This window comes from Castor canadensis, chromosome 6 (genome assembly GCF_047511655.1).
Source record: "Castor canadensis chromosome 6, mCasCan1.hap1v2, whole genome shotgun sequence".
NCBI classification, from domain to species: Eukaryota; Metazoa; Chordata; class Mammalia; order Rodentia; family Castoridae; genus Castor; species Castor canadensis.
This window is the reverse complement of record NC_133391.1, coordinates 111,256,305-111,268,732: the sequence shown is the minus strand read 5'-3', so window position 1 is coordinate 111,268,732 and position 12,428 is coordinate 111,256,305. Positions and strand designations below refer to the sequence as shown.

Here is a 12,428-nt window from a genome sequence, read left to right as displayed (position 1 = left end):
ACTAACACACACCTTCAAAATTTTTACCATCTTAATCAACTTCAAATACAACTTCTTTTGTTCCCAGTTGGTTAAGAACTCTAATTTTCATGGACTGAGTAGGAACATTACCACCACAAATTCATTTGTGAATATTCTAAATGCCTACAATATGACAAAATCCAAACACACACCAAACTATGTGTACTTTTGATCTCTCTTCACATTTGTACATAGCTTAAACTTCAACTAATCCAACAATGTAAGACTATACTGTATCTCTTACATGTAGTTTACTATTTGGTATTTCAGGTTTCTTTCTATTTAATTATTTATTTGGCAGTACTAAGGCTTGAACTCAGGGTCTCATACTTGCTAGGCAGGTGCTCTACCACTTGAGCCACTCCATCTGTCCAGTATTTCAGATGTCTTGAGAAAAGGTCTCTTGAAAATGTTAAGCCCATGAGGACTGGGACAATATCCATCTTGTTCATTGCTGTATTCCCCAATGCCATGTCACTCAAGATATAAAGCCTCTGCTACCTGCTTTGATTCATGTGCTATATCTTTACAAGTTGCTGTTCTATGTAAATTTGTATTGAAATACAAAGTGAGGTTGATTCCAGTGGGAGGGGAAAGAGGTGGGGAAAGTGTGTAAGAGGGGGAATATGGTGCAAATACTTGTACACATGAATGTAAATGGAAAAAAAAATACCTGTTAAAACTGTTTTTCAAATGGGGGGGTGGGTAAAGGAGAATGGTGGAGGGGATGAATTCAAGTATGATATATTTGATACATTGTAAGAACCTCTGTAAATGCCACAGTGCACCCCTACCCAGCACTATAAAGTGAATAAAAGTGGTATTAAATGGGCTTCCTGTAACTGAGGCAGGCTAAAATTAGGAAAAGTTTGGGACTCATAAGAAAATATATGACTTATTGAATTTCAGATTGACCATGCTCTGGCTCAGGACTGCCCTCACGTGGCCCAGGATTCACCCATGCCCCTCTCCACTCTAATTATTGGATGGGAATCAACTGGTTCCTCCCTTCTTATAGATGAGCATAAATTTTAAAAGCACCTAGAGAAGAGAAGCATGCTCTCTCTGCTTCCTATCTTCTACCTGTTTTCCCTTCCCTAACTTTTAATAAACTCCATTTACATGCACATGTCCTGTCATGAATTCTTCCCCACAGGACACAAGGACTTTGGAAGTCTTCTGATCACAGACTGCAACTTTACCTGACAACATGTGGCAAAGCCAGCCAGAAGAAACTGTGAGCTCCCAGACTCTATATATTAAAGGGTCATTTCTACTCTTTTTTTCTTCTCTTCCTCTGGACTCTGGCCTCTGTCTCTCCAAAACCACAGCCAGGGGAACAGGCTGAGCTCTGTCCTTGGGAAATGCAGCTGGGAGGTGTCAGGACCATGGGACCCAGCAGTGTCCCCCTGCCTGATGTGTGGAGTTTCCTGCCACCGTCTTCCTCCCTTCTTTCTTTCCACTTCTCTCTCATCCCTTCCCCATCCTGTGCCCTGTATTAGGTGCCTGCATTCCAGGCCTCTGGCCCCACCTCTCAGTGTCTGTGGTGACAGCCTCCGCCCTGCAGTTTATAGGTATAGGCTCGCTCTCCCAAAAATTCCAAAGTGCAAAGAGCATGCACCAGGGTCTCTAGCCACCCAGCCCAGACAGGCACATGGCTGGGGGATGTTCAACCGCCATAGAGCCCTGGGCAACACCAGCCATGGCGTCCATTGCACCAGGCACTTGGGCTGGGCCCCTTTCTTCATCCATCCTCCATCCCCTAATCTGTCCTGTGCTGCAGGCTGCCCACAGAGTTCTGGAGGGCAAATGAGAGGCATGCCTCACCCGACCCAATGAACCCAGGCCACTGGAGCCGCGGGCTAGAAGCTGGTGAGAGGAGGAAGCAGCGCACCCTAAAACTGATCACCCGAATGGCCCAGTTCTAAGGCCGCCACTCCACCGCCACTGCCACCACCGCTGTGAATGCCTGGAGAAGCGAAAGGCTCCAGCTTCGGTGACCATGGCCCTGGGCCTCAGGTCGAACCCCCTTCCTATGACTGCCATATATGTGCAGCCTTCTTCCTCTTCCTCTCCTGTCCTGCTCCCTTGCCAGTCTACCTAACATGCCTCTGATTGCTGTGGGCACCTGGTCCCAACTCTTGCCTGTGCTCTCCTTGTCCCCATGGCCTGCAGGGGTCACAGAAATGCTCACCCCAAGGTCACATTTCCCGGGGCCCAAGTACACATGCCCTGAGCCCACCAGTAAGTGGCTGGCACTCTTCACTGATGGGATTAATGGGATTATTTACCAGATTCTAAAGATAGTTTCCAAGTCTCCTTTCTTTGGAAAAGCTAACAAGGACTCACAGAATGGCTCAAATGGCAGAATGCCTACTTTGCAAGTGTGAGGCCATGAGTTCAAATCTTACCTTAGTCTGCTTCGATTATTTGGTCTCTTCATTAGGATAATAGTTGGGTTAGCATTCAGGATCTGCATTCCATTCAGGAGCCCCATGAAGGAGTGGAGAGGTGGTACTTAGAAGAATGGTGGACTCAAAGTCAGGTTATCCTGCTGCTCGTTCACTCCAGAGACGTCTGACCAAACAGGTTGAAAGGACCTGTATTGGAGGCTTCCTTGATGCAAAAGAGATGCCTTGTGGATCTCAGAAGTTCTAGCCCTCTCTCCAAAAGTAATATCCTCCTTCTCTTTTCCCTTTTCTCGCCACCAGCCAGGATAGGGGAAGCCAACTTATTCACTTGGCTGTATCCTCAAATGCTAGGAGTGCTTTGATCCTGCTAATCTAAAAGAGATGACTAACTCATATGGGCAGTAACAGCTATCTCTCAGGGGGGAGATGTCTTTTTTTCCTATAATAGGGCTCTTTTGGCCCTGTATGTTGCATTGTAACGTGTCTTTATATTTCATTTGAAAGACCCTTTGGAGAGGCCATGTGGTCACAGGAAATGCTGCCACCATGATGGAACTACCACATGTTGAATGCCATCTTGCCACTCCCTAGGGATAGGAAACTCATGGGTGACACCATCTTGCCATTCTCTAGGAAAATTATAACTAACTTGTGGTTAAAATTCTCTAAATTAGTATAGTTTTAATACATTAATCTTTTAAGGATTGGGCAAAGGAGAGGGTATTTGTATTAAAGATCTGTTATAAACTACTTAAGAATCTGGCTTACCTACTAAAATAATGACAAGAAATGATTTAAGAATGCACTCTGAATTAATGTGATTGTTTTGTGTGTCACTGTGTGCTGTCTGTGTATATCTTAGTTTATCTCCTACTTATATACTTATGACCCTGAATTTTTTCTTTTTTGATCTCATATATGCATGCTTATATTTACATTTTTTGGCATGCCTAGGTCAGAATATCTGTGTGTGTATGTCTCTGTGTGTGTGTATGTGTGTCTTTAGGATGATTCTTAAACTACTTTTATAAAGTTAATGTGTAAAACTGTTATTTGGAAAATTATCTAAAGTTCTAATCTCAACCAGCCCTAACTATCTTCTGCCTTAGGACTAAAAGAAAAAATGAACAATAATCTGTTTCATTCTATCACGAGTATAATTTACATTTAACTCTTCTATAATTAGGTTTGTTAACCCATATGTTCTTATAGATTGCTATTGTTAAAAAAAAAAAAGATAGTTTAATTTACTTTTCTTCTTGAGTCTTTTAAGTATAAGATTGCTAAGAGTTTTATTAAAAACAGTGTTATCTAAGTTCGGGTTTTTTTAATAAAGATTGTTTCAAGATACAAATTAAGGGCTTGCAGCTTATGAGTTTATATGTATGCAACTGAGTTGGCTATAGTTTAAAGTTTGCCTAGAGAGTTTTCTGAGGTCAAAATTTAAGGTACTAACGTGTATTTTAAAAAGGGGCTCTGTTTTATCAAAATAACTGTAATGGATTTTTGGTGCTGTAGACTGATACAAAATTTTACCAAAACCAAACAAAAAGTTCCCCCTCGAGATGGGATGATAAAACCTTAAATTTTTATTGGGGTCTTCTAAAATGTGATTATTGGTTACAAAAGTTTGTATTAAGATGTTTCCTTTTCAATACTCGACAGATTATCTTTCTTTATATTGTTATCTTTTTGTTTTACATGTTATTTTTGGTCTTAGCCTCTTTGCCCAGTGTATGATAGTTCTGATGTTTATTGTTTATTAAGTAATTTAATAAAATAATTGTTTATTTTAAAAGTTAAAAAAAAAAACCTCATCAAACACAATGAGTCTTTACATCCTGCCTAAATTAGTCTCTTGCCAGACACAAAAACCCTAAGGTATTTTTCTGGTAACACCAAGGAAACTAAGTTTAAATCAAGCAATAATTCTTTTAAATGGTTCTAATACTGCTAGTGTCTTGTATGTGTATCTAAATGTTATAAAATTATTTATAGAGTTAAAAGTGTATGCATGTAAACAACTATAGTTCTTTTATCTAAGGTACATTCTATCTAATAAATCTTTGACATTTATGCTGTTTATGACAAATGCTAAAATTTCTGTCATTTAGTCCAAACATCTGTTTGTCAAATAAACAGTGGTTTATCTGACATTGGCTAGATAAACTTGTTTTATATATATGATATGCAATTCGACTTTAAAATAGGGGCTATCTGGGATTATTGACACTGCATTCCCTTAACCACTGGAAAATTTAGGGTTAACATGTACTTTACCTAACCAAAATTCAAAGTTTAAACTATGATGCTGCTACTGGGTCCATTATATGTTAGGTGTTTTATGTTCTTCAAGTATATAAGCCCTCTAAAGTAGAGTTATACAAAGACATTATATCAAGCTGGTATCTCAGCCTCTTTTCCAAATTGTAATAAGAGGTTTAATAAACTATATACAATTAAAAGCAATTAAACTATTATGTTAATTGCTAAACTGTTAACAATGGTTACTTTAAGTTTTGTCATTACAGTTCTGATCCTTTTAAAACATTTACAGACAAATTCATGGAAAAGGACTCTGACAAGTATTTATCTTTCAACCAGTAGAGACATTCTTAAGTATTGGGGTCGTTTTGTATTTTCCTTGTAAAACTTTAATAACTATTGTCTGTTGACACTTTACAACATTTTAAAGGTGTCAGTACATTGCCTTTGGGACAGATAACTAATTAATTAATTAACCCCAGCCTAAGAGCCATTTTTTAAATAAATCTCTTTGTTGCTTAATTTGGCCAGAAAGGTCACATTGACACTGACTTATGGTCTGCTTGATGTGTTACTCCCCCTCCTTCATGGGACAAATCTGACTTTCTGGGAGAGAATATTCCTGACTCTGAAGGACAAGACTTCCAAACTGGCAAAATCTTCAGAAGGCAACTGTTCAGAGAAACAGTTTAAGGGGATGTGATCCCCAAGTGGTCAGAGTCCCCCAACTTCTTAGAGGAACAAGTACTGGCATTTAGCCACCCAAGACAGTTCAAAAGAACTACACAAATGCGGGGACTTCTCCAGATCTAGATAAAGTCAATTATGCCAGACCTCTAAAAGTAACCAAAGCTGAGAGATTTTAAAAAGTGGCTCTTATGCATGTGCTCTAATATTTAAGCCTTTTAGGTTTCTGGCAAAAGACAAACTCATGTCTTTGGCCAAGGCTTTCTGTTTAAGCAAAGACAATATACCTTTCAATGGTATCTAACTTCTGCTTAGGGACACTGTAGTCTTTTTCTGTACCAAACTGACTCCTATTGATGTTTACCCTCTAATTGGACTGACACCTGCCCCCTGGAACACCTGAACCCTGTTAGTCCTTAACTGCCCACTACAGTGGCAGTCCAAATAGAGGGCCATCTAAGAGTTTAAAATAGCTGTAGATATAAACACCTATAGAAAAAGTAACCATAAAACTGTCACTTTTCAAAATGAGTTAGATTCCTTACCCTTCCTGCTACACCTGGCAGAGCCTCTTCTGATGCTCCTATCATTGTTTATGTGTGGGTCATGCCTTCTAAACCAAATTTATCTCTTCTAGAATAGAAGCCTTTAGGACCCAAATCATTAGGCAACAGGACTAAGGATCTCTATAGATGACCATGATCTCCATAAACAACCTAGATCTCCATGGGAAACCTTGACTGTCCTGGACAATAATTCAGACACTGTGTCCAAATGAGTCCAAAGGGAAAGAAGTAGGAGAGACAATTTCCCCCTTGCAGATAGAGTCTGCTGCCCCTTGTCAGTTCAAAGCAGATTCAGAAGAAAAGAGAACTTTATCCACTCAGCAACCTCACAAAGATTTTTGGGGGATCTTTTCTCTCAGGGGAAAAATGAGGCAGGCTAAAATTAGGAAAATTTCAAGACTCATAAGAAAATATATGACTTAATATTGCATTTCAGATTGACCATGCTTTGGCTCAGGGACTGCCCTCACCTGGCCCAGGAACCACCTAAACCCCTCCCTACTCATTAATTAGTAGATGGGAATTACTTGGTTCCTCCCTTCTCATAGATTATCGTAAGTTTTAATAGCACTTGGAGAAGAGAAGCATGCTCTCTCTGCTTCCTTGCTTCCACCTGTTTCCCTTCCCTAACTTTTAACAAACTCCATTTATACCCACATGACCTGCCATGGACTCTTTCCTATGGGACACAAGGACTCTGGAAGTCTTCTGATCACAGACTGCACTGTCAGTCACCAAAATAAGTACATATCCGCTTGTTAAAATAAGAACAGGTAAATGTTTGTTCAATAATATTTTCTTTAATCATTAATTTACATATGCACCAAATATATATTTGAATCAAGCATCTTGCTGGGTATGGGGAGGGAGGAGATAAATAAGACAAAGTCTATTTCCTGATAAAGCTCAGAAGTTATCATAAGAACATTCCATTATAAAAATCTAATATTCAGGGACATTAAGGACATGTATAAATCACATCTAATATACAGAAATGATGATGCAAGGTACATACAGGAGAAGTTCTAAGATTCATTAGCAAAGGGAGCACCTAACTCTTTGGGGTAGTTTCTACAGACATAGTTTCTTACAATGACATAGATATCCCTCCCTTTATTGTGCTTCAGTACATGGCACTTCAAAGATGCTGTGTTTTTACAAATTGAAGACTTGTGGCAACCCTGCATTGAGCAAGTTTATTGGTGCCATTTTTCCAATAGCTCAGATATCATTAGCATTTTTAGCAGGAAAGATTTCTTCAGTTGAGTTATATACATTTTCAGACATAATGCTATTGCACATTCAGTAGATTATAGTATAGTGTAAAAAATAACCTTTTTTGTTTTCTTTGAGACAGGGTCTTGCCATGTAGCCCAGGCTGGCCTCAAACTCATGATCCTCCTTCCTCGGCCTCCCAAGTGCTAAGATTATAGGTGTGCACCAGAATGCCTGACTAAACATAACTTTTATATGCACTGGGAAACCAAGTTTGTGTGGCTCACATAATCTGGAGATTTGCTTTATTGTGATATTCTAGAACCAAATCTACAATATCTATAAGGTATGCCTGTACATGATTTTCTGTATAATTCTTCATGAACTATCTCTGAGAATGTCCATCTCCTATTATTTTATTTGCATAGCACAATATGCCATTTACAAAATACAACTTACTTCTACAAACCAGTAGCATATTTCTAGAGGTTTCACTGTCTTAGGCAAGAATTTAAGTCAGCTGCTTATTATCTATCAGCAATTATTATGTAGGCTTATTATTTTACCTGAACATTTAAGTGATTTTAAACATTCCTAGTTTCCCAACTAATGCACTTCTACACTCTATTAATACTTAGTGAACACCTGTTATTTGACAAACTCTGAGGAAGAAGGAATCTAATTCTCTGCTCTCAAAGAACTCACTGTAATAATGCGATTTCACTATCATCACACTAAAGTAGTAATATGGTTCTGATCTATCTTTGCTTTAAGGCAGTGAAGCAATCTTCCATTCACACCAAAAGACTAAAATTACAGTCACCATATTTATTTTTTCTTAAAAGCTTAGTAGTATATATTGACACAATGAGTAGTCAAATAAAACAATTCTATGTTAATAATAGCAGAAAAAAGTCAAGAAAAAATTAACTCCAGGTAATAGCAATGCTTATAATTTCAGAGTAAAATAAAACACACACTAATGGAAGAAAACAAAATCTGGTTCAATAAACTTCACAAGTTAACATGTATTTTTTGATGTTTTTGTTTTCAATAATAATATATAACTTCATAACTCAGATGAACCTGGTTTTAAGTCAGGACCATACTACTAGCTAGCTCTTTCCCAACCATGTAGCAATATGATCATTCTATAGTAAAATTTCTGTCTTCTCTTGTAAAATATGTTTCTGATCTGATTTTCCATTCTCCTCTAGAAAATCAACAGGTGGACATATTCATAATATGTGTCATAGCAGAGAAGAAACACACTTGGATTTCTTTGGAAATCATTCCTAAATTTTCTACCACCAGTTTTCAAAGATGGACTATAACAATGGCTGGAAATACATTAAAATAACTCTGTATATTATTTTTCTGAAGTTAATTACCTTAACTATGCTTTAAAGTAAAAAAAAATATGGAAAACCACACAAAGTATGTTTCTGATATTATGAAATATTATATAGTAAACACACTGGTCACTACCACCATAGTCAAGGAAAATGGAACTTTGCCACCCATCTCAGAATCCCCTTCAATGAGGCCATTCAATCACAACTTCTTCCCACCTACCAAAATTAACCTTATCCTGACTTGTAGTCATTTCCTTGTGAATTTCATAGCTTTGTCATTCAAAAGTGCATCCCTACACACTATTAACTGTTTATATATAAATGTATTTTTATTTTACATTTAACATTGTATACAGATGCCAAACATTTAACTTTCTATATTTCAAAGTATAAATACAATAAGATTAAGATTTCACACATCCAAAATATTTTCTCCTTTCTCATAAGTATGCACAGAGTAAGTTTTTGAGGAAAAGGATATTAATAAACATTGCATCTATAAAAATTTGACAAGTAAAATAATAAAGTGACAAACATCCATCCATACTTCCACATGCAATGATCAGAAAAAAACATACAACTAAATATCAAAAGCCAAAAATGACTTTGGACTAATAATTACAAAAAAGTTATTAAAAATTATACAATGAAGGTCAGGTTTTGGCAAGATATAGAGAAAGAGAGAACCCTTGTACACTATTCATGGGAAACTTTTTTTTTTTGGCTGTACTGCTGTTTGAACTCAGGGCCTTTGTCTTATGAGGCAGGCACTCTTCTTGTACCATGCCCCCAGCAGTGGGACTATAAGTTGAGGCAACCATCATGGAAGACAGTATGGAGGTTCCTCAAAACATTAAAAATAGATTTACCAGTTGATCCAGAAGTATCACATTAGGTATATATCCAAAGAAACTGAATCTTCAAGGAATATCTATTTCCACATACATCCCAGCATTATTCATAATCACCAAGATATAGAATCTACCTGAGTATCTATCAATGGATAAAGAAGATATAATGTATATATTCATAATAGAATAGTATTCAGCCTTAAACAAGAAAGGAAATTCTGCCATTTGCAATAACATAGATAAATCTGTAGGGTATCTTTAAATGAAATCAGCCAATACAGAAGAACAAATGCTGTTACACAATCTCAGTTATATGAGGCATCTAAAAAAGTCAAACTCAAAAGTAGTTGCCAGGTATTGAAGAGAGGGAGAAATTGTGAGGTGGTGGTCAAGGGACACAAAGTTTCAATCATCTAATGTTAATAAGTTCTGGAGATCTACTCTATGTGCAACAAAGGGTACGTGGTTAATAATACTGTTTTATATATTTAAAACTTTTCTGAGAGAGTATATCTTAAGTAGTTTTACTGCAAAAATAAAAGTCAAAAGCACAAAATGGGATAGGAGGTGACAGGTAAGTTTATAGCATTGATTATGAGGATAGTTTCATGGCTTGTATACTTATTTCCAAACACATCAAGTTATAAACATTTTATATCTATAGCTTTTTGTATGTCAATTATACCTAATAATTAAAAATAAAATATCCAATGGCTTAAAATTATTTAGTGTATTAGTATCTCTCAGTATGTACACATATAAAAAAAAGATGCCTTTCATGAAAAAATGCTAAATGTCTATGAATGTAACATAGTTGAAGAAAGATACATTGCCACCTCAAAATTAAAATTTCATTTTTCTAAATTTTTTACCTTTCAATTTCAGAAGAGAAATCAGAGCTCACTGAAAGGTGAAAAAATAGTAACTTTTAAAGTAACTTTCCTGAATAAATTAATATAATAGATATTTGAAAATTACATATAGACAAAAAACATGCATCATCCAAGTATTAACATTTTAGTCTATTTGTCAATGGGATTACATAGTATTGGACTTTATTATGCCTCTATTACTTCTTTTTAACAGTAATTTATCATAATACATTCAATTATATAGATGAAAGGTAACTACAATACCATAATATATTTTAAGAGTATTTGAATTTACACATGCAAGTGTGTAACATTTGGCTTTTGGCCCTGTGGATTGAACCCAGAATTTCTGGGTTCAATCCCCAACACAGAAGGAAGGAAAAAAGGGAGGGTTGGGGAAGAAAGGAAGGGAGGAATAGAAGGAAGGCAGGAGAAATGGAGGTGGGAAGGAAAAGAAATGTTTCTGTTACTAAAGAAAATTTTATGCAGAATGCTTCCTTGGAAACTACCTTAAAATTCAGTAGGTATAAATTAATTACTATTATAGGAATGATGTAATAATGGCTTTTAATAAAGGAAAATGAGATTCTAGAATATTACCAAAATCTTATTACTTGTTCCCACCCTTCCCATTTTCTTTTCCCAAGTGTTTTAAACCTCTATATTTACATATTACATATAAAAAATGTTGATCATTTTTAGAAATTATCTGCTACTAAGAATTCAGGAAATCATCTTAAAAATGACCATAAAAGTGAGCTCCAGAAAGCAAATTATATAAGTCAAATTCTATTCTTTCTCCAACCTCTAATTTTAAAAAATTGGAGATGCATTACCACTGAAAAGAATTTGGCTTGAAGATACAATAAAAATGCCATGGAAGAAGAAATTACATCTCTTAAAACTAAAATTTAAGATAAAATTAAACACTTGATAAAAGATTTTCATAATGTATTGTAATGTTCATAATGTATTATAAAATCCAAATACTAACTTTTTTCTAAGCTACATTTTTGTTAGGACCAAGCTACATAGTAAAAAGTTGTTCTTCCTTTAAAATCTACTCTCATTTCACTACCTATGACCAATATTCATTTTTTTTAAAACTTTGAAAGATTTAAGGGGATTTCTAAATCTAGTAAGTATAAATACTCTCTGAAAATTTGAAAGTACTGTGTGAGTGCTAAGATGATGAAAGTGACTACAAAAGTGTAATAATGGTTTATCTAATGTTTCTAGAAAAGTTGCTAAATTAGTTTAGTATTCCCCACAAAGTCTCCATGAGGAAAATCTTTCTATAGAATGGAATTCTGATAAAGTAATTACATGATTAATTTCTTAAATTATATATTGCAAGATACTATTAACTCCTTTAAGAGTAGAAGACTGACACTATCTAATTCTACCAGCTGTCAAAATTAGTAGGTAGATTAAAAAAACAACTTCCCCCTGACAGGTCAAATCTAGCATGTCTCTTTGGTGTAAGGGACAGATAAGATGGGGTGCCCTCTCTATCCACATTCCTTATACTCTTCATTGTTAGGTCTGCTTTACTTTTATCATCAATCAAAGGTAAAAAAGCAAAACAAGAGTGTTTAGATAAACACTGTGTCCTGAGTCCTACCTCATCTACCTGTTTTCTGTTTTTTCTTTATGTGCAGTAGTATCTTTACTTGCCTTGTCCCCAGAAGCTACTGTTTAGTACATATAAAGCTTATGAGTACAATCAGATGAAGCAATCACAAGCAATCTTCAGTACACAGTCTGTTTTAGAATTAAAAGAATTACATTTAAAGAATTACACAGTCCCTGCCAGGTACTCAAGATTTTCACTTCTTAAGTCAGCATCTTCTTCATCATGCTACTTTGGGGTAATTTCTGGACAATTCTATTCTTGAGTTTAATGCTGAATTAATTTCTTTAAAAGGACAAAATCTCTTTCCCTTCTGAGACTTCTGATTTTTAAAGATTTTTACACAGAATAATATCTCCCTCTATCAACTACAGAAGTATCCCTGTGGGTACATTTTAGGTACTTGCTATTGTCCCACTGTACTTTCTGTTCCATTCCTTCTTAAAAATGCTCAAGCCAAGGACAGTTCACTGCCTTTCCTTAATTTTTTTTCATTTTTGTTTTTTATGGTACTAGGATTTGAATCCCAGAGACTTGTGCAGCACTTTGCAC

General features: G+C 36.0%; 1 protein-coding gene across 17 annotated transcripts in view; it reads right to left on the bottom strand.

The window, feature by feature from the left end:
• Nucleotides 1-12,428, bottom strand: part of Ssbp2 (single stranded DNA binding protein 2) — a 358,415-nt gene that overhangs the window by 187,848 nt on the left and 158,139 nt on the right. The window lies entirely within an intron of this gene.